A 27,571-nucleotide genomic window follows, 5' to 3' on the forward strand; every position below is an offset into this window, starting at 1 on the left:
AAGCTCAACATTCAGAAAACGAAGATCATGGCATCTGGTCCCACCACTTCATGGGAAATAGATGCGGAAACAGTGGAAACAGTTTATTTTTCTGGGCTCCAAAATCACTACAGATGGTGACTGCAGCCATGAAATTAAAAGACACTTACTCCTTGGAAGGAAAGTTATGACCAACCTAGATAGCATATTCAAAAGCAGAGACATTACTTTGCCAACAGAGGCCCGTCTAGTCAAGGCTATGGTTTTTCCTGTGGTCATGTATGGATGTGAGAGTTGGACTGTGAAGAAGGCTGAGCACTGAAGAATTGACGCTTTTGAACTTTGGTGTTGGAGAAGACTCTTGAGAGTCCCTTGGACTGCAAGGAGATCCAACCAGTCCATTCTGAAGGAGATCAGCCCTGGGATTTCTTTGGAAGGAATGATGCTAAAGCTGAAACTCCAGTACTTTGGCCACCTCATGCGAAGAGTTGATTCACTGGAAAAGACCCTGATGCTGGGATGGATTGGGGGCAGGAGGAGCAGGGGACAACAGAGGATGAGATGGTTGGATGGCATCACTGACTCGATGGACGTGAGTCTGGGTGAACTCCGGGAGTTGGTGATGGACAGGGAGGCCTAGTGTGCTGCGATTCATGGGGTCACAAAGAGTCAGACACGACTGAGCAACTGATCTGATCTGTGGTAAGTTAAATATATGTACTATAAACCATGAAGCAATGAGTAAAATAAAGAGCCAAAGAGTTATATATAATAATAAAGAAGATAAATCATAAAAAGAAAGCATAGAGAAAAGAGTTAACCAAAAAAAAAGATAAGACAAATAGAAAACAAATAACATGATAGGTTTAAAATTAAACAATTACATAAAATCTTCTAAATACTCCAAATAAAAGATATAGCTAGTTCAGTCACTAAGTCTTCTCCAGCTCTTTGCCACCCCATGGACTGTAGCACACCAGGCTCCTCTGTCCTCCACTGTCTCCCAGAACGTGCTGCAACTCATGTCCATCGAGTCAGTGATGCCATCCAACTATCTCATCCTCTGCCGCCCCCTTCTCCTTTTGCCTTCAATCTTTCCCAGCATTAGGGACTGTTCCAATTAGTTGGCTCTTTGCATCAGGTGACCATGCATCAACCTAATTGGCTGAACCACTTTCTCATTTTTGCCTGTTTCAGGCTTGCTTTTCAGGGAACATCAGGTTACTGAGTTTTCTTTTAGGCCTTTAAGTCTATAGCAGTTCAGTTCACTCACTCAGTCGTGTCTGATTCTTTGTGACCCCATGGTCTACAGCACACCAGGCTTCAGGAAGTCCAACACCAACTCCTGGAGTTGCCCAAACTCATGTCCATCGAGTCAGTGATGCTATCCAACCATCTCATCTTCAGTCGTCCCTTTTTCCTCCTGCCTTCAATCTTTCCCAGCACAGAGATATATATATATATAGATATATATATATATATATATATATATATATAAAATAGTGAGATTAAATAAAAACAAGACCCAACCCTATTGCTGCCTATAAGAAATTCACTCTAAATATAAAGAAGCAAATAAAAACCATAGACCACCAGGATATAAAACACAAATATGTTTGGTAATTTCAATATAGATAAAAACCACAAATCTGATTGGTAATTTCAATACCTCTCCCTCTAAAATTGATAGAATAAGTAGAAAGAAAACCTGTAAAGATATAGAAATTTTCAATAACAGCATCAACAAACCTGACATAATTTATAATTATAAACCACTTCACCAAAAATCAATGTAATTCAAGTGTACATGAAACATTTACCAAGGCAGACAAAATTCTGAACTACAAAGTAAAAACTCCACAAATTTAGAATTCAAGTTATCCCAAGAAATAACAGAAAAATCTCTGCACATTTTCCAAATATATGGAAACTAAATATTATACTTCTAAATAACCCATCGATTAAAGAATAAATCAAAAGGCCAAGTAGAAATTATTTTGAACTGAATGAAAATGAAAATATAACATATCAAAAATTCTGGCATGCCACTAAAATAGTCCTTAAAAGAAATTTTATAGCACAAATGCCCATACTAGAAATATAGAAATAGTAATAGATTAGAAATGCAAAAGAAAGTTTTCTATTCAATAAATTCATCTTCAACCTTAAGAGAAAAGAAAAAAGGAAGAATAAATGAAACCCAAAAGTGAGTAAAACAAACAAACAAACAAATAATAAAGATGAGAGGAAAAATCAATGAAATACAACACAGAAAATCAATATAGTCAAGATGATAGCCTGTCTTCATGTTCCCTTATACTTCTGCTGGCTGTGTTGAGTCTACTGATGAGCTCGTTAAAGGCCCTCTTCAACTCTCTCACTGTGCTGCTGTTTTTGTTCCTGTCCTTGTTTTCCTTAACAATTCCATCTGATTCTTCCTTACAGTTTCTCTTTGCTGAAATTCCCCATACATTCTTGTGTGTTCTTCACTTTTCTCTCTAGAGCCTGCAGTATACTAATCAGAGTTTTTTTTTTTTTAATTTTTCAAGAAGTTCCAAAGCAGGTCAGAAAGCTATAGTGGATGGGATCAGCAGCAGACCACCAAAAGGTGACCGTGACCCTTTTTTTGATGCAAGTTTGGCTTTGGTAAGTGCTTTGGAGCTTCTTCTCGGTCCAAACACTGAGTTTGTCATCACCAGCTGTCCGTATAAAATTCACTTTTTCATCACACATCATAATCTGATCACAAAATAGTTTGTTGTTTTTGCGTACAATAAGAGAAGACTACACTTCAAAATGATTTTTTTGATTTGCGGTCAGCTCATGAGGCACCTACTTATCAAGTTTTTTCACCTTTCCGATTTGCTTCAAATGCCAACTGACGGTAGAAAGGTTGACACTGAGATCTTCGACAACTTCTGGTGTAGCTCTAAGAGGATCAACCTCGATGACCCTCTCAACTGGTTGCTGTTAACTTCTGATATCCAGCCACTATGTTCCTCATTTTCAAGAGTCTCTCCTCCTTTGCAAAACTTCTTGAGCCACCAGTGCTGTACATTCATTAGCAGTTCCTGGGCCAAATGCATTGCTGATGTTGCAAACTGTCTCTGCTGCTTTAAGACCCATTTTGAACTGGTATTAAAAAATTGCTAGAATTTGCTTGTTGTCTAGCATCATTTCTATGAATCTGAAAGTGTCAGTCGCTTAGTAGTGTCTGACTCTTTTTAATCCCATGGACTGTAGCCTGCCAGGCTCCTCTGTCCATGAAATTCTCCAGGCAAGAATACTGGAGTGGGTTGTCATTCCCTTCTCCAGGGGACTATCCCGACTCAGAGATCCAACCTGTGTCTCTTATGTCTCCTGCACTGGCATGCAGATTCTTTACCACTGTGCCACCTGGAAAGCCACACAAATGTTATGAAGTGCATATTAGGTTTATCTCTCATTTCCAAAGGTCCTTTCCTCCCTCCCTGTTTATTTTCAGCTCTGATATTTATGGTTTCACCAATGCCAAAAACTATCTAATTGTTGTTGGTTTCCTATCTCCCTCCTCAGACACCTTTTCTTACAGATATATTGGTTCTATCCTCCCTCATAAACAAATGTAGGAAGATGAACCAGAAACTCTGTGGGAGGAACTAGCCAGCAACACACATTATTCCTTCCAGATGAACTAAATCAGCTCCCTGATTTCACTGATGAAGAAAACAAAGCCCAGGGAAGTGAAGTAACTCCTCCAAGGTCGCCCTGAGCTACAGGCTTCAAAGACAACCAGCCTCGAAGTCCAGTCATCTGATGACTAGTTGAGTTCTCAACCCAGCATGTCATTCCAGATCAGTTCTGCACCCCGGCACCCCTGCCCTTCTGTCCAGAGCTGACAAGATAGCTACCAATTCATCTTTCAGAACTGCATAATAGCCTAAATTTTGTAATAGACAGTATAAGGCACAAAGTAAAAGGAAGGTTTTAGAATCAGAAACTCCTAGCTTTAATCATGATCCTAAATACATGATGGGCTTCCCTGGTGGCTCAGATGGTAAAGAATCTGCCTGCAATGCGGGAGACCTGGGTTCAATCCCTGGATTGGAAAGGTCCCCTGGAGAAGGGAACAGCAACTTACTCCAGTATTCTTGCCTGGAGAATCCCATGGACAGAGGATCCTGTTGGGCTACATTCCATGGGGTCAGAAAGACATGACTGAGTGACTTTCATTTTCACTAAATATATGACACAAATTATCTTTATTTTTCCCTCATTTTCTGCCGTTTATAGTTAGAAAATCATTTTTAATTAATTTTTTTTAAATTTTTTGGTCACATCATGCGGTATGTGGGATCTTAGTTCCCTGACCAGGAATCGAACCCACAACTCCTGCAGTGAAAGTGCAGAGTCCTGACCAGTGGACCGCCAAGGAAGTCCCATAGACAACCACTTTTAAATATCTGGAAGCATATATACAAAAGTATTAAGTAGCCATTTCTAGGTTGCTGAATTGCATGTAATTGCCTTCTCTTTCCTTTCTCTAAGTTAATTTGTATATTTTCTACCACTTGAAAAGTCAATGTGCATTAATCTTAAGTAACATCTAATGTAAGTTATTGGTAATTAACTTACACAGGTGAGGCAGAGATCAAGTGGCTGCCTTCTCAGATCACTCTGACACACACATGTACGTGGGGGAAACAAAAGGCAGCCTTTACAAACCTGACCAGAGCAAGTGCACAGCCAGAAACATCCATGAGGGCTTATCTTCCTCCCAGGCAACAAATGAGGGCACAGAGCAGAGCATAAAAACAAAACAGCATAAACACGCTTTTAAAAGAATGAAAAGAAGTCAGACAAAACAACCTAAGATTTGGAAACCAAACCAAATGTTATAAGTTAAGATTCCAATAACTGTTTGTCATACTCCCCCACCAAGGGACTTCATTCAGTCCCTGACTGTGGCCCCTGGGGCACTCACACATTCCCATCTGAAATGCTTGGCTTTCTGGTGTCATGAACCCCATTCCTCAGGTCATGACAGGTAAATGTTCTGAACACACACACATTTTTGTCCATATGCATTTGGTTTTATTTTCACTTCATTTTTGCTAGACAAAGTTCCTCTGCAGGACAATGTTGCTTTGGTTGCTGTTGGATTGAACATTATCTCGGCAGGTTGGAAGGAAACTAAAAATAATTTTGTTCCCAGGCTTCAAATCATCAGGAAGGTGACATGCCAGAGCTTTGGCAAGCCCAGAGTTCGCTTTGATCAGGGTGCAGGAGAGAGCACCATGCTGCAGAGTCATCTACAGAGAATAGAGAATCCATTTGCTAAACATGATACCTTCAGCAGAGTTTTTTTTTAAGACTAAAAATTAATCCACATCAAGGGAGTGTGTGTTAGCATTATCTATCATTTCCAAAGGTCCTTTCCTCCCACCCTATTCCTTTCCAGCTCAGATACGTATGGTTTCATATTTCAGCAACTCTAATATTTTGTTGACCATTCTTGCAACTATCATCACTTCCAGAGGCTTTTTGGACACCCCTTACCTCCCAGCTCAGGTAGAACTGACCTCTCTACCTGCTTTATGCCTGAACCATACATTGTACAATAGGACTTTCATCATACCACCTATAATGCCAGAATGTAAGTACATTTATAAGGTTGCTTCTTCTTTGTAACCCTCATCTCTTGCAAAGCACCTGACAAAAAGCAGTGATGAAATGACTATTTAATGAATAAATGAACGATTAAGTGAGTAAGAAAAACAACATAACTAGAATTAAAAAACAAAGCCATCAAAGTACACACATGACCAAATCAGCCTGTTCTCATCTCCCTTCACTCCCTTCCACTCCTTGACTCCACACCACCAACTACCATGAGCTAGACTACCATGTTCTGAAGATCACCCCAGCGATCAGCTCGGGTTCAGGTCCACAACCAGACAACCTCCAGCCTCACGTGGAGAACGCTGACAACTCCCAGCCACAGGGACCATAACTGGGGGCCACACTTGGGTCACCGAAATCACACAAACTTCCTCAGGAAGGAAGGGCTCCTTGCCTTCAGCCCCTTGAGAAGCAACATGTAGGAGATCCCAGCCATCTCTCAGGCCAGTCTCACCAAACGACAGCAGCACAAAAGGCTCATCTCCACCCAGTTCTGGTAGAGATGGCAAAACATTTCAATGAGGAAAGTGACTTCCCCCTGAGTAACAGCCAACAGGTCCAAACACTGAAGACGGGGTTTGTTTTGTTTGTTTTTTTGCTGTCCTCCAAATGGTGTGGGAATGGAATGTCTTTCCTTACCCCTGGGAATTCACAGGCAAATGTCAACAATCAATGCAGCATACTTAATGCAAGCAAAGGGTAGGAAGAAGAGAGGGAGGGAGAGTCTTTATTATTCAGGAAAGTCTTTATTAAAAAAAAAAAAGAAAAGAAAGTATACTAAAGTATACTACTTCTGTAGGGCTGCCATAAAAAAGTACCAAAAACTATCGTGACTTGAAACAACAGAAATGTACTGTCAAACAACTCTAGAGTCAAGAGCCCCAAATCAAGGCATCGCCAAAGCTGTATCTCTTTGGTGGCTGGGTATGTCTGTCTCCAAGTCCAAATTTCCCTTTTTTGGAAGGACACCGTATCGGATTAGGTGCCATCCTAATGACCACATTTTAACTGGATGACCTCTGCAAAGACCTTGTTTCTAAATATGGTCACATTCTGAGGCAATGGGGATTAAGACTTCCACATGTCTTTTCTGAGGGAATGAGGGACACAGTTCGGCCCATAACCGACAGAGAAGGTCCTTAGCATTTGGACTCTCCATTGTTCCAAGCTTCTCTGAACACAGATATTTCACTAGCTGCTGCCAGTCACTGTTACAGTGAGTCCCCCTCTATGTGAACCTTCAGATTGGGAACTTTCAAAGATGCAAACATGTGTCCGAATGTCCAATCACGTCAGTTAGTTCATGTATCTGGTGTACACTGTCACGTGCATGCATCCTCTACACGTGATTATACTTGTGTGTACTTTAAAGTACGGTATAGACTGAGTACAGCATCTTTATTTCAAGCCCAGGCTGTCTGGAAGCCAGCATGAAAGCAGCAGTAAATAGCTGATTGTAAGAAACAGCTGGGTACCTAGGCAAAGTTTGTTGGACTTACGAACAAATTGGAGCTCTTGGAACTTGCTTGTATGCAGTGGACTTACTGTACTTGCTTACACGGCACCAGAACCAAAGATAATGCTAAATGCCTTAGGACAAGACAAAAAAAATGGGCAAGACCTGTACTGGGCTTATCTGAGTTCAGTGGATTTGAATCTTGAGTCTAAGCTACATAGTCATGATAATGTCACTGGTTCTATAAGCAGCCCTAGCTACCACCAGAAGCAATTCTACCCTGTGGTCAGTCCGCTTTCTAAGAGTCCTTGAAAGCAAACCACACCTGACATTTGTCAGCTTTCATTACCACCTCATGCCTTACCTGCTCTGACCTCCCTGGAACTGGGACACAATAAAGAACACACCTTTTTAAACCTGGTGCTGGTTTATTCAGCCACTTATTCATTAATCCTATTTGCTGAATCAGAGACTCTGCTGGGTACACAGTGGTGAGTTAGACAGGCATGTTTCTTGTATTCCCTTCAACCAGGGAGATTGACATTGAGAAAGTAAGAGTTCCTCCATTCCAAACAAAATCATCTGTCCCCTTTCTTTTTACTGTTTCAGTCACCAAGTGCTAAGACAGCCTACACCTTTAGCTCTCAGGCCTCCCATGTCTGGGAGCCCCCATGACGCCCCCATGGGTTCCTGCTTCTCCCTGCCGGGGGCTTTTCCCGAAGCCAAAGAAGCAAGAGCAGTGGATGAGCATCCCTGAGATTCCGCAATCAATGAATGATGAAAGCTAGAGTATAAATACCCCAAATCCCCATCCTTAAAAGTGATTTAAACTCTGAATTGCAGGTACTTTTTTGTTTCAGTTTAGTCTTAGGCTTGGAGTTTTTGTTTATTTTCTTTAATAGTTCTGAGAATTTTCCTGCAGGATTAAGCTCACACGTGATAACTGGCTTGATGGCACAGTTCACTGCCTCCTCTTTATCCCTGCCCTACCTCCCTGCTCCCCACCAATGTTTCCTGAACTTTCCAAAGATTATATGCCCTTAAAGCTCAGGGTCTATTTCTGGAAGAATCCAAACTATTATAAAACCTAATTTCCCCTTAGTCCATTTTTATTAATTCACTAAATGCTGATTGTTGTTGTTTAGTCACTGCTGCTGCTGCTGCTAAGTCGCTTCAGTCGTGTCTGACTCTGTGTGACCCCATAGACAGCAGCCCATCAGGCTTCCCCATCCCTGGGATTCTCAAGGCAAGAACAATGAGTGGGTTGCCATTTCCTTCTCCAGCGGGTCTTCCAAGGATCTCGTAAAGATTGAATTCAAGTCTCTTGCACTGGCAGGTGGATTCTTTACCATTACACGCATTCTACTGGTACATGATCATATGCATGGAAGAAGTTCATAGTTAGGTAAGGGAGAAAAAGCTTAAAAACAGCCAGCTTAAATACATGCATACACACAAATAAAATGTCTATAAGTATATCAAAAGGGAACAATTAAGTTTTTTTAGGATTGGGTTAGGATATGCTCCATAAAAGAGAGGATAACAAATTTGGGCTGAAAGTAAAGCTGTGTTTCTCAAAGTTTTTCATAATCACCCACCTAGGGACTTGCCTGGAAGTCCAGTGGTTAAGACTTTATCTTCCAAAGCAAGAGGTGTGGGTTTGATCCCTGGTCTGGGAGCTTAGATCCCACATGCCTCACAGCCAAAAAACCAGAACATAAAACAGAAGCAATACTGTAACAAATTCAATAAAGACTGTCAAAATGGTTCACTTAAAAAAAAAAAAAAACTTAAAAATATAGTTTCCCACCTAAGGAGTCCTTTTCAGACTTTGATCTCTCTACTGGCTTCTCTCACTCCCATGAAATTTTGTAGCACAGGGATACTGGGCATCTGTTTATGTTCTGTGGTACAGATATTCCCATTACAAATATCTAAGTTTTTTCCCCATTTCTAGAACCAATTTTGGCCCTCATTGAAAATACATGAAATAAAAAGAAAGGGAGGACAATACAGGTAGGGAAACACCTTGAGAAGTGCCAAAAGATATGAACATGCATAGCTTACAGAGCCAGAGCTAAGTAGTCTGTGGTAAATTAAAAATGGCTGTAGATTCTTTAACACCTCTCACCTCAAGAGGAAGGGTCTATGTCCTTCCAGTTCAACCTTTAAGAGATTGGCAGCTTCCAGCTGCTGCCTGTTCACCAGTAGGTCTTGGAACCCAGCCACAATGCTCTGAGGAAGCTCAAACAGCCTCAAGGAGAGAAACGCATAGAGAGGAAACAGCATGACCTAGCTCTGCTCCTAGCCAACAACTAGCACCAACTTGCCAGCCACATGAATAAGCCATCTTGAAGTGAATCCTTTAGCCTAGTTGACCTGCCTCAGCTGACTCCACAAAGCTATGCCTAAATCACAGATTTGTAAGCAAAATAATTGGTTACTATTGCTTTACACAGCTAATTTTGGAAATAATATATTACATAGCAACACAGAACTGGGGCTTCTCTGGTAGCTCAGTCAGTAGAGAATCTGCCTGCAATGCAGGAGACCAGGATTCAATCCCTGGGTTGGGAAGATCCCCTGGAGAAAGAAATGGCAACCCACTCTAATATTCTTGCCTGGAGAATCCAATGGACAGAGGAGCCTGGTGGGCTACAGTCCATAGGCTCGCAAGAGTTGGACACAACTGAGCGACTAAACCACCACCACCACCACATAACTGGAACACTGTGCTGGTAAACACTACTCCAAGCTCCCAAATGCCACATCAAAGTCACTGCACAGGCCCCCACCACAATCTTAACCAGGCTTTTGTTCATTGCTTTTGACTGGGCTGCACACTGAAAAAGTCAAGCAAACGCTGGGTAAACAAGTTACGTAAATAAGCTTAAGTGACTGACTCATTAATACGGTTACAGGTCGTACTTTACTTGTCAATATATAATTTTTTTTATTTTAAGTAAGGTTGTTCTTGTTTATGAGTCGATTAGCTTGTCAGTAGAAACCATCACAAGTCTCTGTGAACAACATCACTGTATTTCCAAAAATCAGGAAGACAATACATACTTTCAAGTAATAAAGAAAATAAACCACCAGCTCTGAAAGAGTAGTTCAGAACAGACAGAATCAAGTGGAACATATTTTCAGTTACACATGGCAGGCAAATTGTTCCCAACCTCATTCTGGAGGACAACAGAATGAGGGATGAAGGAAAGGAATAAATAAATGATCCCAATCCACTCTCACTCTCCTGGTACCCTAATCCCTCTCGGAGGGCTGCTGGTCCTAAATAACCTTTTGGTCTAAAACAATTAAGACCATTTCTTATCATTGCCTCCTTTTATCACCTTCAATCAAATACTAAACACAGGACATTCAATATTATGATTCAGAGTTATTAGAAAAGGTATTTTCACAGGACCAACATGAATAATCATGGTATCACAATTGCCTGATACAAATGACACACATGTCATCCATTTCCTCTCTCAAGAAACAGATCCAACTGGGCTTTCTATGTTTCACAGCCAAAAGGTGAGGTTGGGAAAGATTTTTCTCTCATAAAATCTCGTGCTGATGCCAACTGGACTTTTAGGGGGAGACAGAAATTCAGTGATTGCTTAAGATGGCTTTTACTACCCCATGCTCACTGCCTTCCATCACGCCCCTCAAATATAACACAGCTCCCTGCACTTACTTCAAAAAATAATGTCCATCAAAGCTACAAATTCAAAGCAGGTACATATTTAGCATACAAGTTTAGAACTCATTTTCTGAGTTTCATTCAGCCTGCTCATAAAAATCTAGATTTTTGTACGTCAGGCCAAAGTTCCTACAACCTTTTTTAAGGACAATTTGAAAATTAAATTATAAACAAGAAGGATAAAGAAACTTGACTCCCACCAGTGAACTGGCTTGGTAAACACCCTTAGGTCCACAGCCAAGGTACACTAATTGGTTCCATTTGGCTCAGAGCTCCCCTTAGCTCATAGTCACACGCTCAGTAGACTCTGACTGAGGGACATATGCTTTTTAGTTCCTGGATTCAGTACACATTTTCAATACACCTTGTGCTACATCTTATTTCTATTAGGTAAGCAGGTCCCCAAATTCAAAAGCCTACTTTTTGGCAAGTTTCAAAAACTGTAGTTGACACTTATAATATTGATGATGCTGACACAAGATCTTTCTTATAACATATAGTCTACAGATGAGCCATGGATGACTCCAATAATCCTTGAAGGATGTCTATATCTGTTGCTCACTCAGTCTTGTTCAACTTTTTGCAACCCAATGAACTGCAGCATGCCAGGTTTCCCTGTCCTTAATCATCTCCCAGAGTTTGCTCAAATTCATGTCCACTGAGTCAGTGATGCCATCTAACTATCTCATCCTCTGTCACTCCCTTCTCCTTTTACCTTCAGTCTCTTCCAGCATCAGGGTCTTTTCCAGTGAGTCAGCTCTTCGCATCAGGTGGCCAAAGCATTTGGAGCTTCAGCTTCAGCATCAGTCCTTCCAATGAATATTCAGGGTTGATTTCCTTTAGGATTGACTGGTTTATCTCCTTGCAGTCCAAGGAACTCTCAAGAGTCTTAATCAGCATTACAATTTGAAAGCATCAATTCTTCAGTGCACAGCCTTCTTCATGGTCCAACTCTCACATCCATACATGATTACTAGAAATACAATAGCTTTGACTACATGGACCTTTGTTGGCAAGGTGATGTCTATATGCAGTATTTCACCAACTAATGTTTTACTCAACCCTACTGTGAAAAGGGGGCTTCCCAGGTGGTACAGTGGTAAAAGAATCCATCTGCCAATGCAGGAGACACAAGAAATAGGGGTTCAATCCCTTGATTGGGAAGATCTGCTGGAGAAGGAACTGGCAAGCTACTCCAGTATTCTTACCTGGGAAATCCCATGGACAGAGGAGCCCGGTGGGCTACAGTCCATGGAGTCGCAATGGATTGGACACAACTGATCATGCACAACCATGAAAAAGAGAGAGGAACTGTAGAAGCCTTACATACCTAAATATTTTTCTGGTAAAACAGGTATTTTCATATGCTTTCTTCCTATTAGCAAAAGGAAGTAAAATAACTTAATGTGAGCTAGGAAGAATGTGCCAGTAGGTCAAGAATGCATTGAAGAAGCTTCACTTCTGCACCGGTGAGGTTCACTTGAATTTGAATGCTGGTCCCACCTCTTCTTAGATATGTGAACCTGAGAGTTCACATAACCTTCCAAGATGCAAGCTGCTCGTCTGCAGATGGGGACATGCATAGTGCCAATGCTTCATAGGGCACAGGTCCTGACTCAGAGTGAGAGCTGGGAAGTTAGCCATAACTGCAATGCAAATCAATAGATAATTATTGACATTCATTACCAGAATTATCTTCTTCTTTCCTTCCTTTGATTTTGGTTTGGTTTTGGTTTTTCTCATTCTCTTAATTCTTTATGACATTACTTTCCTTTCCCTAGTTCACTGATTTCAACATCTCTTCTTTTCATCTGTCTGAAAAACCAAGTGACCTGTTTCCATGAGACCTATTTACTGATGGGTGAATTCTGCAGATTGCTAATGTTGACCTCTGACAAACACAAGATTAGTATGAAAAGATGTTGATCAGACAGGCCAGGGAAAATGACTACCCAATTAAAGCCCTGACATCTTAGATCATCATCTTGTCTGACATTTACTGAACTGTGTTGCAGGTGTTATTTGAGGTGTAATGACTTAGAAAATGCTTATATCCACTTTTCAGAATTCACAACTAAGGAATGAAGAGGTTCAATAATTTATCCTACGTGTAGCCAAAGTCAAAACACCCAAAACTGGGCTACTTGTCTTCTCCACGGTCCTCCAGGAAACTTCTCCTCTCTTCAGGGTACCCATCTCAGCCCCACCACCAACAAAGGGGTCAAAGTCAGAGACCAGGACTGCATTCTAACTTCTCTCTTTTTCTCAAACTGCACATCCATTGAATCAGACTCTCCAACCAGTTCTGTGTATCAAATCTGTCCACTAGTATGCTTTTATATTCTCAGAAGCCAAGGCAGAAAGGCAGAACCTCTCCTACTTAAGGTGATCTTCAGTTTATGGGTGTGATTTTCCCCCTCAGATTCTCTATCCTTGGGCTTCCCTGGTGACTCAGATGATAAAAAAAAAATCTGCCTTCAATGCAGAAGACCCAGGTTTGATCCCTGGGCTAGGAAGATCCTTTGGAGAAGGGAATGGTGACCCACACCAATAATCTTGCCTGGAGAATTCCATGGACAGAGGAGCCTGACAGGTTACAGTCCATGGAGTCGCAAAGAGTTGGACACAACTGAATGACTAATGCTTTTTTTTTTCTTTGCTCTAACCTCAGCAGAATGACTACAACATCACAGTGGGGAAGGCCAGGCATGTGGCTGCTCACAACAGGGCCATCTTCTGTGTCCTGCTCCTTCCAGCAGTCATTAATTCTTATCCAGCCTAAACTGGTGAGCTATAATCTCAAACAGCATCTTGATTAACAGCAGTATATCTCACACACTAGTAAAGTAATGCTCAAAATTCTCCAAGCCAGGCTTCAGCAATTCGTGAACCATGAACTTCCAGATGTTCAAGCTGGTTTTAGAAAAGGCAGAGGAACCAGAGATCATATTGCCAACATCTGCTGGATCATCGAAAAAGCAAGAGAGTTCCAGAAGAACATCTATTTCTGCTTTATTGACTATGCCAAAGTCTTTGACTGTGTAGATCACAATAAACTGTGGAAAATTCTTCAAGAGATGGGAATACCAGACCATCTGACCTGTCTCTTGAGAAACCTGTATGCAGGTCAGGAAGCAACAGTTAAAACTGGACATGGACGTGGAACAACAGACTGGTTCCAAATAGGAAAAGGAGTACGTCAAGGCTGTATATTGTCACCCTGCTTATTTAACTTATACGCAGAGTACATCATGAAAAATGCTGGGCTGGAAGAAGCACAAGCTGGAATCAAGATTGCCGGGAGAAATATCAATAACCTCAGATATGCGGATGACACCACCCTTATGGCAGAAAGTGAAGAGGAACTAAAAAGCCTCTTGGTGAAAGTGAAGGAGGAGAGTGAAAAAGTTGACTTAAAGCTCAACATTTAGAAAACTAAGATCATGGCATCTGGTCCCATCACTTCATGGGAAATAGATGGGGAAACAGTGAAAACAGTGTCAGACTTTATTTGGGGGGCTCCAAAATCACTGCAGATGGTGACTGCAGCCATGAAATTAAAAGACACTTACTCCTTAGAAGGAAAGTTATGACCAACCTAGATAGCATATTCAAAAGCAGAGACATTACTTTGCCAACAAAGGTCCATCTAGTCAAGGCTATGGTTTTTCCAGTAGTCACATATGGATGTGAGAGTTGGATGGTGAAGAAAGCTGAGTGCCAAAGAACTGATGCTTTTGAACTGTAGTGTTGGAGAAGACTCTTGAGAGTCCCTTGAACTGCAAGGAGATTCAACCAATCCATCCTAAAGGAGATCAGTCCTGGGTGTTCATTGGAAGGAATGATGCTAAAGCTGAAACTCCAATACTTTGGCCACCTCATGCGAAGAGTTGACTCATTGGAAAATACCCTAATGCTGGGAAGGATTGGGTGCAGGAGGAGAAGGGGACGACAGAGGATGAGATGGCTGGATGGCATCACCAACTCAATGGACATGGGTTTGGGTAGACTCTGGGAGTTAGTGATGGACAGTGAGGCCTGGCATGCTGAGATTCATGGGGTAGCAAAGAGTCAGACATGACTGAGCGACTGAACTGAACTGATCAAGGTTTTAGCATATGTGCTTCATTTCATTTTTTAATGAAAAAAGGTAGTAATTCTTTTGTTGATTATTCTGTTTTCTCATCTTTAATTTCTACTGTCTACCCATCTTTCTCAGCTACTCAAATCCTCCTTGAAATCATGCCTTCAGCTCCATGGTTCATCTTTTGTAACTGGCCAGGATGAAAATATCCCATTCATTTTGTGTATATGTTTATTAATTATACTCAAATAAATGTACTTTATCACTTACAAAGCCATTTTGAATAGCCCAAATTGAAATTAATCTTTACCATTTTGGTTTCAAATAAAACCAAACTATGTGGTCAAGATTATTTGTTGTTGTTTAGTTGCTCAGTCCTGTGCAACTCTTTGTGACCTCATGGGGACTGTAGCCCTCCAGGTTCCTCTGTCTATGGGATTTCCCAGGCAAGAATAAAATGGAGATGGAAATGGCAACCCACTCCAGTATTCTTGCCTGGAGAATCCTACGGACAGGGGAGCCTGGCGGGTTACAGTCCATGGGGTTGCAAGAGTCAAACACAACTTAACGACTAAACCACCACCAGGCAAGAATACTAGAGCAGGTTGCCATTTTCTTCTCCAGGGGATTTTCCCGACCCAGAGATCAAACCTGCATCTCCTGCCTGGTGGGAAGTTTCTTTACCATATGAGCCATCAGGGAAGCCCTGGTCAAGGCTATACATGCTTTAAAAATTCAGAAGAAGGAAGAATGTCTTATGGTCTGGCAGCATCAGAGAAGGATGTGCAAGGGAAGTGGAACCATTTATGTGTATTGGGCATGAGTCAGTAGGGAGAGGAACAGCAGGACATGTGCATTGACCACACTAAGAGCCAAGTCAACGCATGGTGAGGCTCAATTACATTTTACACAGACTAAGGCCCCAACTCCAAGCCAGACCCTATCTGTAAAAGTCAGATGCAAAAACTCTGCCCAAGGAAACTGCATGTCATCTCTTTAACCACTGGCTCATTCACACACTCACCCCTCTGGCTTATACAGTTTGGAAAGAAAGAGTGAAATTCACTTCCCATTTAGTCCCAAGACCTTCAGTAACTCTTGCCCTGAGCTCAATTCTGCCTGTCCTCAGCCTAAGGCTCTGAGTTCCCACCCTGTTCACATGGGAAAGGAGCACCAGGCTGAAGCTTCCCACAACCCAAAGCAAAGCAGGGAGTGGAGTGGAAGACTGACCAAAGAACGGGTGGTCCTCAAAGACAGAACCTGCCAAGTGGGACCCCTCAGAGCTCCGATCAGCCCAGTGGGGCCCTGAGCAACAGAACTCGTTCACTTCCATCTCTTCTAATACATAAGCGGAAGTTCGGGCTCCTCACCCTGCTGATCTTACAGCTCATGCGGAAAAAGCTTCTCACTCTAAGTTTAAAGTCAATAGAGTGATGAATAGGAAACACCAAAGGTAAGTTGGGAGAGACACATATGTGTAGAATCTAAAAAAATGATACAGATGAACCTATTTGGAGGACAGGAATAGAGAAGCAAGCGTAGAGAAGGGATGTGTGGACACAGGGTCGAAGCGGGGCAGAACGAATTGGAAGATTAGTACTGACATACATACACTGTCATGTGTAAACCAGATAGCTAGTGCGAACCTGCTGTAAAGCACAGGAAGCTCAGCTCAGTGCTGTGTGATGACCTAGAGGGGTGGCAATGGGGTAGGGGCGGGAAGGAGGTCCAGGAGGGAGGAGATATATGGACACATATGGCTGATTCACTTCACTGAACAGCAGAAACCAACACAACATGGTAAAACAATTATACTCCAATAAAAAAAGCAGATGAAAGCCAAAGACACCCTTAAATTTCTACACCATTTACGTGCAGATGATAGCAATCCCTTCTCATTACTAATCTATTAAAATGATATTTTCTCTTTAATGCAACATTATTATAAAACTCAATCATGCAAGATTCTCAGCTTTTTTAACTCTCCTAAAAGCAAAGGTCACTAGCTACAGAGTAAATGCCAGATTTTATCTGGCTGTATGAGAGCACCGTCTGGTGAGCTGATTTCAGCAAAGGCAGCTGTGCGGAGGTCATTTGTTTGTCCTGGACTTAGCCCTAGCATGGAGCAGCACAAAAGCTACAGAACAGGCTGACTCCTGCTTGACCACAAGGACCTTTGCTCAGAAAGAGCCCACACTGCCTAGACTCACCTTGTCCCTCTTCTCCTCAAGACATCCTCTCACAGAACCTGCCCTGCCCATCTCTCCGCCTAGCACAAGCCCAAATCTGCACCAGGTCAAACACAAGAGCCAGGTCAAAGAGTCTGGCTAAACCTCCTGTAGTTCTAATAAATGACATTAATTACATCCACATGCACTTAGTATACAGGTTCCAAATCTGAACTCTGCTTCCTCATTGAAATCTCTGCTTTATCAGCTTCTACAGAAAGTTCAAATGATCGCATTTTTTTTTCTGGAGTACCACAAAATTATGATTGACATTTATAAGGATACACCTTAGGCAAAGCATCAAATGAAGCAGAGATGCCAGTTGACTCATCTAAGATTCAACTATGTTCAGTATGATTTTGAGTATTGTAAACATCGTGGTTTATTGGAAATGAGTAATTTTTTGGAAATGAGTAATCCTTCTAAGTGGTGCTAGTGATAAAGAACCCACCTGCCAATGTAGAAGATGTGAGAGACTTGGGTTCAATCCCTGGGTGGGGAAGATCCCCTGGAGGAAGAAATGGCAACCCACTCTAGTATTCTTGCCTGGAGAATCCCATGGACAGAGGAGCCTGGTGGGCTATGACTCATAGGGTTGCAAAGAGTCAGACACAACTGAAGCGACTCAGCATAGCACAGTCTTTCCAACCTGCAAAATCTGTGTGCATAGAAAAGACATTAGGACATTAGACGAATAATCACTGTTGAGTTACTATGTGCTAATATTATGTTTGCAGTGTGACAGAAGAAAGCTTTAGTAGAAAAAAAAAAAAATGTCAACATAACTAAAAAAGACTTCGGCATGGTGGTTCTCAAAGTATACGTTCCAGACCAAGCATCTGCCTCACTTGGGAACTCACTGGAACCACAGATTCCTGTGCCCCAACTCTGGGGCTGAGGCCAGGTAATCTACCTTCTAGCAACTTCTCCAGGTGATTCTGACATGCACTAATGTCTGAGAATCACAAGACTCAAGGGAAGCTGCAGTAAAAAAAGCATCCTCTGATCAGGGCCTTGAAAGTCAAGTGAGCAAATAAGATATCAACAGACCCAAGGAAGGAAGAGAAAAAACCCAGAGGCAGAAAGGAAATCTTGTGTATTTAGAAACTAGCAGATGGTCTTGTTTGACTGGAATATGTGGTACAAAAAGGTGAACAGAAGATGATGCTGCAAAAAGCAAATATGTGGCAGGTGAAGAAAGACTACCTACTGGATTCTGCCGTCCATGAGGAGTCGATGAGAGCCTGATGGGAGGGTCTAACAAGACCAAAGATCCCATCAGGAAATACCTTTGGGAGTCATATTTGCTATCACATTATAAAATAACAAAAGATGACAGGGAAGCCAAGAACTTAGACTGATGTCTTATCTCCAAATATTCCTCGGAGGAAAACAGCTCCATGGATAATCAAAGGATTCCAATTCATAAACTACAATATCCTTAGCATCTTAATTTTGCATTTAGAATTCCTGAACCATTGAACTGCAATAGATCAGCTCAGACATGACACTCTGCTTCATTTCTCTTTGTAGACTTTACCAGAGATTTTCTTCCCTAACTGATGAAGGCAAGAAATAGAGCAAGTGTCAGCTGTATGAACAGATTACTTATTGTAATGAAAATGAATAACCCTCCAAATTTGCCTAGGGCAAGGAGACTGAACACCACAGTTAAAAGTAATACAAGAGGCTCCCTAGGACAAGGGATAGGTGATTTTAGGAAATGTATTTAAAATCTTAGGTTCTTAAAGGCCACCAGCCCACAGTTCCATTTTGAGCATCCAAGTCTGTGACCATGATCTCTTATTAGTATCTGTGACTCTCAGCATCTTCAACTAGACAGGAAGTTCAACCCACTCATCTGTCACCTGTCCCCCCTGATCCACTTTCTCATGTCTTCTCAGTTCTCCTTACAGCTTAATATTCAAGGTCATTCATTATAACAATTCCCTTCTATACACCTTTAATGACCACTTTATCAAATTCCCTTGGAAAACCAACTCTGGTAAAATACCAGCTTTCTTTTCAAGTCAAGGCTGCATACACAGAGATGCACATGGCTGGGAAAACCCACGTATCCATGCTGGCTGGTCTCGCAAGGAGCCCATGACTGTGAACCACAAGCAGATACTTTGAACTGCTCAGCACTCTCTGCAATTCATTAATCATTGACTTTCCCACTCACTCTCTGTTTTTAAAAGTATTTCTCATATAGTATTTGCTCTTTTCTTATTTTTTTAATTTTTTTAATTAATTTTATTTTATTTTTAAACTTTACATAATTGTATTACTTTTGCCAAATATCAAAATGAATCCACCACAGGTATACATGTGTTCCCCATCCTGAACCCTCCTCCCTCCTCCCTCCCCATACCATCCCTCTGGGTGGTGGCTGTACCATGTGACATGCAGGATCTTAGTTCCCCAACCAGGGATCAAACCCATGCCCCTTGCACTGTAAGTGCAGAGCCTTAACCACTGGACTACCAGGCAAGTCCATATTTACCCACTCTCTCATCCGACTATTTTAACCTCCCCTTTTCCCTGTCTTCACCCTCAGCTGAGTGTCTTGCCTCCTACTGTGAGCTGAATTGTGCCCTCCAAAAGCTATTCTTGAAGTTCTAACCTCTGGAACTTGTGGATGTGACCTCATTTGGAAACAGAGTCTTTGCACATATAATCAAATTCAAATGAGGTTATTCTGGAAGCCTGGAATGCTGCAGTCCATGGGGTCACAAAGTGTGGGACATGACTGAGTGACTGAACAACAACAATTATGGATTAGGTGACCCCTAAACCAGTGACTGGTGTTCTAAGACGGAATTCAAACAGAGACACACATGAGACTATTGCATGTAATAATGAAGGCAGAGTTTGGAGTGCTGTGTACAAGCCGAGGCACACCAAGGATTGCCAGCAACCCTTGAAGCCAGGAATCAAAGAGGTCTGGAGCAGACACCCCCTCAGAACCACTGGAAGGAATCTGACCCTGCTAACACCCAGATTTCAGACTTCTAGCTTCCAGAACTGTGAGAGAATGAATTGTTACTGTTTTAAGCCTCTGTGGTAGTTAATCTTATGTATCAACGTGACTGGGCCATGACGTGACCAGATATCTGGTCCAACAAGATTCTTGATGGTTCCGTGGAGAGAGGAACATTGAAATTGGTGGACTGAGTAGAACACATTGTTTCCCCAATGTGGATGGGCAGCACCCGATCAGGTGAAGGCCTGATTAGAACCAAAAGGCTGACCCTTCCTGGAGTAAGAGGGAATTCCTCCTGCCTGATGGATCTTGAGCTAAGACATCCAACTTTACCTGTGTTTGAGCAACAAACTAAAACTCTTCTTGGGTCTCCAGCCTTTCAGCTTTCAGACTTGAACTCGCACTCAGCCTTCCTGGTTCTCAGACTCGACTCAGCACTCAGGCTGGAGCTACAACATGGACTCTTCCGGGTCTCCAGCAGGCTGTCCAAAGGTCTTGGAGCTTTTCGGCCTCCACAATTGTGTAAGTCAATTCCTTACAGTAACTCTCTTTCTCTATATACATGCTCTTAGCTCTGGTTCTCTAGGGAACTAGTTTCTAACTTCACTTGGTCCCTGGAACCTTGTTACAGTAGCCCTATGAAGCTAACACACTTCCTCTATCTCTAGAAAGCTGATGCAGAGAGAAGGAAGCATCTCTAAGCATCTGTCCTGTGAGACCCTGCCTTGCCTCCAGTTGCCATAGATACCCACCTACTCTTAGGTGTTGGTCGCTAATCAGTCCACTTGCTCACTGATCCTATCTTCTCCTATCCACTCAGACACATTAGACTCTTTCTTTCCTTACATCACTTATGTTTTTCTTTCTACAGGATCATTTCCATAAGCAGAAAAAAAAATACTGTAGATTTCTCCAGCTTAAAAAAAAAAAAAAAAATCCTCTTTGAACCTACCTCTCCTGGCCCTACTCCCAATGGCTACTTTCCCATTTCTCCCAATCTGAAGAAAAACTGAGCTTTCTAAGTTTGTTTACCCTCTTTTCCAGTTTCCCTCCTTCCACACTCTCTTAAACCCACTCTAATCAGGCGTCTGCCGCATCCTTCCTGTGAACTGGCTAAACAAATATTTGCTGAACAACAGGCTGGTACTGCTCCATCCATGGGAATATTCTTACCCTTCACATTCCTATTCCTATGATTCCTAAAACCACACCTACCTCATACACAGTACATACATCATAAAACATACAGGATCATAACCCACAAGCAGTGTGCTGGAGATAAGTCAATCATTCTCTCCAGATTTCTCCATCTTTAAAAAAGAAATGCTAAGAGTTGACTCTGAACCCTTCCTGATTTGACTTTCTATGACCACCTTCCATTCATTCCCTGGTGGGCAGCTATGCTTTACCCATGCCTGACTCATGGGGAAAATAGTCCCACGATTGGAGACTTTCTTCCCTGAAAGAAAGAGGAGGGAGTAGTAGAGATGCAGATGGATGAGAGGAGAAGGAATAAGGAAAGGAAGAAGAGGAGGGCAGTACCACTCAGAAGACTCTTCTGTTAAAGAGATATTCATTTTTATATCCTTATCCTAGAGCAGAGTCCCTTGGACTGCAAGGAGATAAAACCCATCAATCCTAAAGGAAATCAACCCTGAATATTCATTGGAAGGACTGATGCTGAAGTTCCAATACTTTGGCCACCTGATGTGAAGAGTCAACTCATTGGAAAAGATCCTGATGCTGGGAAAGATTGAAGGCAGGAGGAGAAGGTAGTGACAGAGGATGAGATGGTCGGATGGCATCACGGATTCAATGGACATGAATTTGAGCAAACTCTGGGAGATAGTGAAGGACCAGGAAGCCTGACATGCTGCAGTTCATGGGGTTGCAAAGAATCAGACATAACAGAGTGACTGAACAGCAATCAATGCTAGAATAAGAGATGATCATATAAAATAACTGCTCCTCAAACCTTTTGGTCTTTAGTAAGCATTCCTTTAAACATTTATGTAAAGTCTATTTTCTTCTATGTTCAGTTTCTCTCAATGACAATTACTGGTAACTTCTTCTTAAGCGCTCCTCAGAACAAAGAATATATCTAAGGCACATGGGACAAGATTGACTTTCTCCGCTTACCCCTAAATCTTGAAAGAACCTGCAAAAATCCTCTCCATATCTATGAACCCACATGTCCTCGACCTTGATACAGAGCAGCCAGGTGTGGCTGGGTAGGTTACTCTTGCACCACAGTACCCTCAGCCAAGGGAGGGTGGAGGCAGAAATCCACTTGAAGGTCTGTTGATCAAGCACACGCCCAGGGAGTGGGACCCAACCCTGCTTCACATGAACTTGACCTATGGACTACCTGGGACCACATACGGTCAGTGAGCACACGTCTTCATTCAGTCATTCAAGTGACAGATAAACACAGAGCTGCTGCTCCGTGCACACCAGGCATGGTGCTTGGTCCTAGGAACGCAAAGGGAAGTAAGAAACCTCAGTTGGTTCTAGAGGACTGTTGATGACACCCCATGGAGTAGACGGTCAAGGGGCAGAAATGGAAAAGGCACAGAACTATGGGGACTTAGTCGGACCAGTGTTCCCAAAATGTAGGGGAGACCCCTGGAGTCCATGAGATGATTTTAGGTAGCACACAGACACAGCATTACCTAGCATTCAATCACCTTGTGAGACAGTTAGGCCCACTTCAACTCTCTCTCAAACAACATCAGGGAGAAAGTCTTGGTTTGGTGCCAGTGTATCCCGAACATCTTTTTTCCACACTAATCTTCCTTTTTTAGCCCAAAGGGTACCAGCTCCCAGCTCAGAAGCTTCAGAAAGCATTATCACCTCATTAATTTTTCCCACTTTAATTTTTATTGTTCCAAATATTTACAACAGTGCTCTTGGTTCCCCATGTAAAGCGATGACATAAATGTCTTAAAATAAATGTGTTACCTAAAAAGGTGTGTCAATTTAATGACAATAGAGAGTATATATTTCAGTTAGCACAGTTATGTAAAAACTGCAGGAATGGCATACGGTATCAAAATTCTGTTGATTGTATCATACAAATGACAACTGGATGAGCACCAGGCACCAGCCCCGGCTGCAGGAGCAGGAGGTCTGTGTCTGTCTGCCCCCGTGGCACTCCCAGCGCTTGGCACACTGCCAGACATCTATCAGATGGCACTTAGCATGGCTAGAATGGACAAAGGAAAGCAGAGATGCCCACTCATTGTCCAACTCCAGGAGAGACGGGCACGTAGAGAGAACTGAAGGTGAAGTTCCTGTCTGTAGATTGTTTGTATGAAGGGAAACTTGGGGGCCTTTTCCCCATTTCAAGGAGACAGAGAAAGTGGGGCTCTGTTTGGTGAACCTTCCTACAAGTCATAGATGACTGTTGATGATACTGCATTGAGCAGATGTTTTGCTTCTAATATGGGGTCGCACAGAGTCAGACATGACTGAAGCGACTTAGCAGCAGCAGCAGCATTCCCATTAATTTCCTAGTCATACTGACTTTTGTTTGTTTTGCTTGGCATTGTTCTATTTTATTCGAGAATTAATTGTGAACTGGGTTCTTTACAAGCCTCTCTGTTCCCAAGGTGGTCCACTAGGCCAGGCACTCTCAATGGAAACATATCACCTCCAAAGGGGCAAAAACTAGTTTTGGTGGTTGAAAAGAACACTTATTCTTTTTATGTGTAAAGCAAAGATGTGACTATAGTGTGTGTATGCATGCACAGTCCTGTCTGACTCTTTGCAACCTGATGGACTGCAGCCCACCAGGCTCCTTTGTCCATGGGATTATCAGGGCAAGAATGCTGGAGTGGGTTCCTTCTCCAGGGGATCTTCCTGACCCAAGGATTGAACCTGCATCTCCTGTGTCTCCTTCATTGGTAGGCAGATTCTTTACCACTGAGCCACCTGGGAAGTCCTGGGACTACAGTAGATAAACTATTATAAAGTACAATATATTGAAATTCATTGGGGAGGGTGTAATTAGGGGAAGATGTCTAGAAAGGCTTCTTAGGGAGAAATAATAAAAAAATAGAGTTGAGAAAACCTACTCCACTTTCTCAAGCTCAGCATTGTTGGCAAGTGGTACTGTGGGGCACGCCCTGGAGTTGTGGGATGTTTGGCAGGATCCTTCTACCCAATGGATAACTGTTGCATCTCCTAGCTGTTTTCAGACATTGCCAAGTATCTCTCGGGGAGAAGGCAAAACTACCCCCATTACAGAACAGCTGAGCTACAGGAAACTGTCTACAGGTATCAAATGCAGGTAAGTAGTAAGTCAGCCACCTGACCTAGGCCTCTGAGAAGAGGGATCTTCCAAGAATGTGAACGTTTTCTCTCAAGAGAATGAAAGGAAAGTCTTATGCATCCGAGTTCCTCCTCCAGGGCTAATTTGGCACAGTGCAGTCCAGCAGTCCCCACTAAATCACACAAAATATTCCCTAGTGACTCTAAGAGATCTTCATCAAAAATAAATGTGAGCCCAACCGATCATACACACCCTGTAACCTAAGGCCTCAAAGGCTTAGGGGTATTTTTCAATCCACTCAGCAAGTTCATTCATGAGCTTATATTTAGACCCTCTTAATACTTCAACCAAAATGAACAGGTTCAGAGCACCCTGCAGTAAGTGAATCAGCACTCTTAAATTGGATTAAGATTTTTAAAAGAATTGGTAAATCAAATGAAAGTAAAATAAATCTCATCAACTAAAGAGCAGGCTTATAAGAGATAGTGAGGCATTTTATACAGCAGAAAGAAGGATTTAGAAGATAAATTCAAAATCCAGTCCCATCTTTTACTAACTCTGTGGCTTTGAAAAACCAAAATAATCTCCAAAATTTAAATGCTAAACGTTTTACAATTTAAACCCGAAACAGCATATGTGCTACGCTAACAGCTCGGGTGCTAGAACCTAGCAGAATGCCTGACAAGTTACACAGGGAATATTAGTGCTTTTCTTTCCCTGCTTCCTTCCTCCCTCCAATGCATGTGAACACATACTCTTTGTAACTACAAGCATAAAAATGAAGAAAAATTATTAAAACAAAATAGGAGATTAAAAAAAAACATTTTAACATGTTGGGGCAATTTATATTTTACTATTAATTAAAATGAAGACATTTTTCTTTTATACACAAGACAGCTCACCAACTGTCACTGAAGTACCTTTTTTAACCTCTGCCAAGATCCACTGGATCGCAAGGAGATCCAACCAGTCCCTTCTGAAGGAGATCAGCCCTGGGATTTCTTTGGAAGGAATGATGCTAACGCTGAAACTCCAGTACTTTGGCCACCTCATGCGAAGAGTTGACTCATTGGAAAAGACCCTGATGCTGGGAGGGATTGGGGGCAGGAGGAGAAGGGGACGGCAGAGGATGAGATGGCTGGATGGCACCACTGACTCGATGGACGTGAGTCTGAGCGAACTCCAGGAGTTGGTGATGGACAGGAAGGCCTGGCGTGCTGCGATTCATGGAGTCGTGAAGAGTCGGACACGACTGAGCGACTGAACAACTGAACTGAACTGAACTGAAGGTCCATCTTGATAGACTGTGCATATGGCAACTGCTGTAACCGGTATGCTTCACTTGTAAGGTCTACCCCACACTTTCAAGTGTGACTTCCTTACAACATGACTGAAGACCAAAAGAGTGACCTTTTGCCATTTCTAGTTCTTTTGTTCCAGTATATAAGCAGTATGGGGATACACTGCACTAAAGACTCTGGCATTCCCTTTCCACCACTGATTTTACCTTACAACTCTGAAATTTACTTTGGTACAATAAAAAAGAAATTCTTCACCTCTCACTAATAGGATATTAATTTGCAGGTGATGATTTGAAGAATCTTAGAAACAGGACAATAGAACACTAGAGGTTAAAAAGTATATTTTATAGAGGATATATGAGCAGCTTCCTGATTTCCTGAAATCTATTTTACCTTCCATAAACTGGCATTAATAATAAAATAATAATAATACCTCTAATTTACAGAATCACTGTGGGAAACAAATTAAACAATGCATTAAAACACCGAGTTCCGTTTCAGTGTCCTGTATAATAGCATTCAGGAAGTACTTGCTTTTATTACACTGAGGCTTACTATTCTTATTGTTGTTATTGTTTAGTTGCTCAGTCGTGTCTGACTCTTTGTGACTTCATGGACAGCGGCACACCAGGCCTCCCTGTCCATCACCATCTCCCAGAGTTTGCTCAGATTCATGTCCATTGAGCTGGTGATGCTATTTAACCATCTCATCTTCTGCTGCCCCCTTCTCCTCCTCCTCTCAATCTTTACCAGCATCAGGGTCTTTTCCAAAGAGCTGGCTCTTCACATCCGGTAGCCAAAGAATTGGAGCTTCAGCTTCAGCATCAGCCCTTCTAATGAATATTTAGGGTTGATTTCCTTTAGGATTGACTGGTTTGATCTCTTTGCAGTCCAAGGGACCCTCAACAATACTAATTGTTTTTATTGTTGAAAAACAACCATTTTTATTGTTATTATTTTACAATTCTCCTTTTTATATCCCCAAATAGTAAAGTTCAAAGAGATCAATTTGCTCATAGTTACACAAGTTATTAGGAACAAAATTAGAATTTAGACTTTCACATCCCAGGTCCTTCCACACTGCTTCCTCAATAGACTATTTATTCATCACATTTAAACTCCATTTAAGAGATTAATGTACATATTCTAATCTGGTTATCTTTTACTGCATAACAAATTACTCCAAAATTTAGTGGTTTAAAACAACATCCTTTTTTATTTTTTAATAAATCTCATAATTTGATTGATCAGGAATTTGTGCAGGGTTCAGCTAGGTGATTCTTCTGCTCCACCTGATGCTAAAATGGCTTAGTGATACTCAGCTGGTGGACAGGTTGATCAGAAAGGCTTCAATCACTTGCCTTATGCCTTGGTAAGGATGGCTAGAAGGCTGGCTTCAAGTAGAATAGTTGGCTAGAACTGTTGCACGTGACTTCTCCAGGATGAACTCAAAGTAGTCAGACATCTTACCTGGTGACTCAGAGTTCCTAAAGAGATTGTTCAGAAAGTCCTGGGCAGAAGCTGCTGTTGGAAAGCTTATTCTGACCCAGCCCCAAAAGTCTCAGAAAGTCATTTCTGCCACATTCTATTGATGAAATCACTAAAGCCAACTCAGATTCAAAGATGGAATTAGACTCCACCTCCCAATCTCCCAATGGAGAAACAGCAGCATCTGTAGCCATTGTTGGTCTCCCTCACAGGCTCCATGTAAACACGAATAATAATGTTACTGCTCTTGTGAGTCAGGTCTCTGGAGTGTACAAACAAGGGTTTTGTTTTGTTATGTCTCACATCATGTGTGAATAGGTGTGTGTGTGTATGAGAACTTAATTAACATGTAATAAATAAATACAATGCACTTAATAAAATTATATTATAATTTTATTGGAAAATGACC

At 41.9% G+C, this 27,571-nt stretch overlaps 1 protein-coding gene across 2 annotated transcripts in view; it reads right to left on the reverse strand.

Annotated features, from left to right (window-relative positions):
- Positions 1-27,571, reverse strand: part of PID1 (phosphotyrosine interaction domain containing 1) — a 264,184-nt gene that overhangs the window by 155,176 nt on the left and 81,437 nt on the right. Inside the window, exon 2 of one of the 2 annotated variants that reach the window (XM_070773353.1) lies at positions 17,566-17,772. The exons of the other annotated variant lie outside the window; for it this stretch is intronic. The gene's annotated coding sequence lies outside the window, so the exon portion shown is untranslated. The remainder of the gene's footprint in view (positions 1-17,565; positions 17,773-27,571) is intronic. 2 annotated transcript variants of the gene reach the window in all.

This window comes from Bos indicus, chromosome 2 (genome assembly GCF_029378745.1).
Source record: "Bos indicus isolate NIAB-ARS_2022 breed Sahiwal x Tharparkar chromosome 2, NIAB-ARS_B.indTharparkar_mat_pri_1.0, whole genome shotgun sequence".
Taxonomy (NCBI): Eukaryota; Metazoa; Chordata; class Mammalia; order Artiodactyla; family Bovidae; genus Bos; species Bos indicus.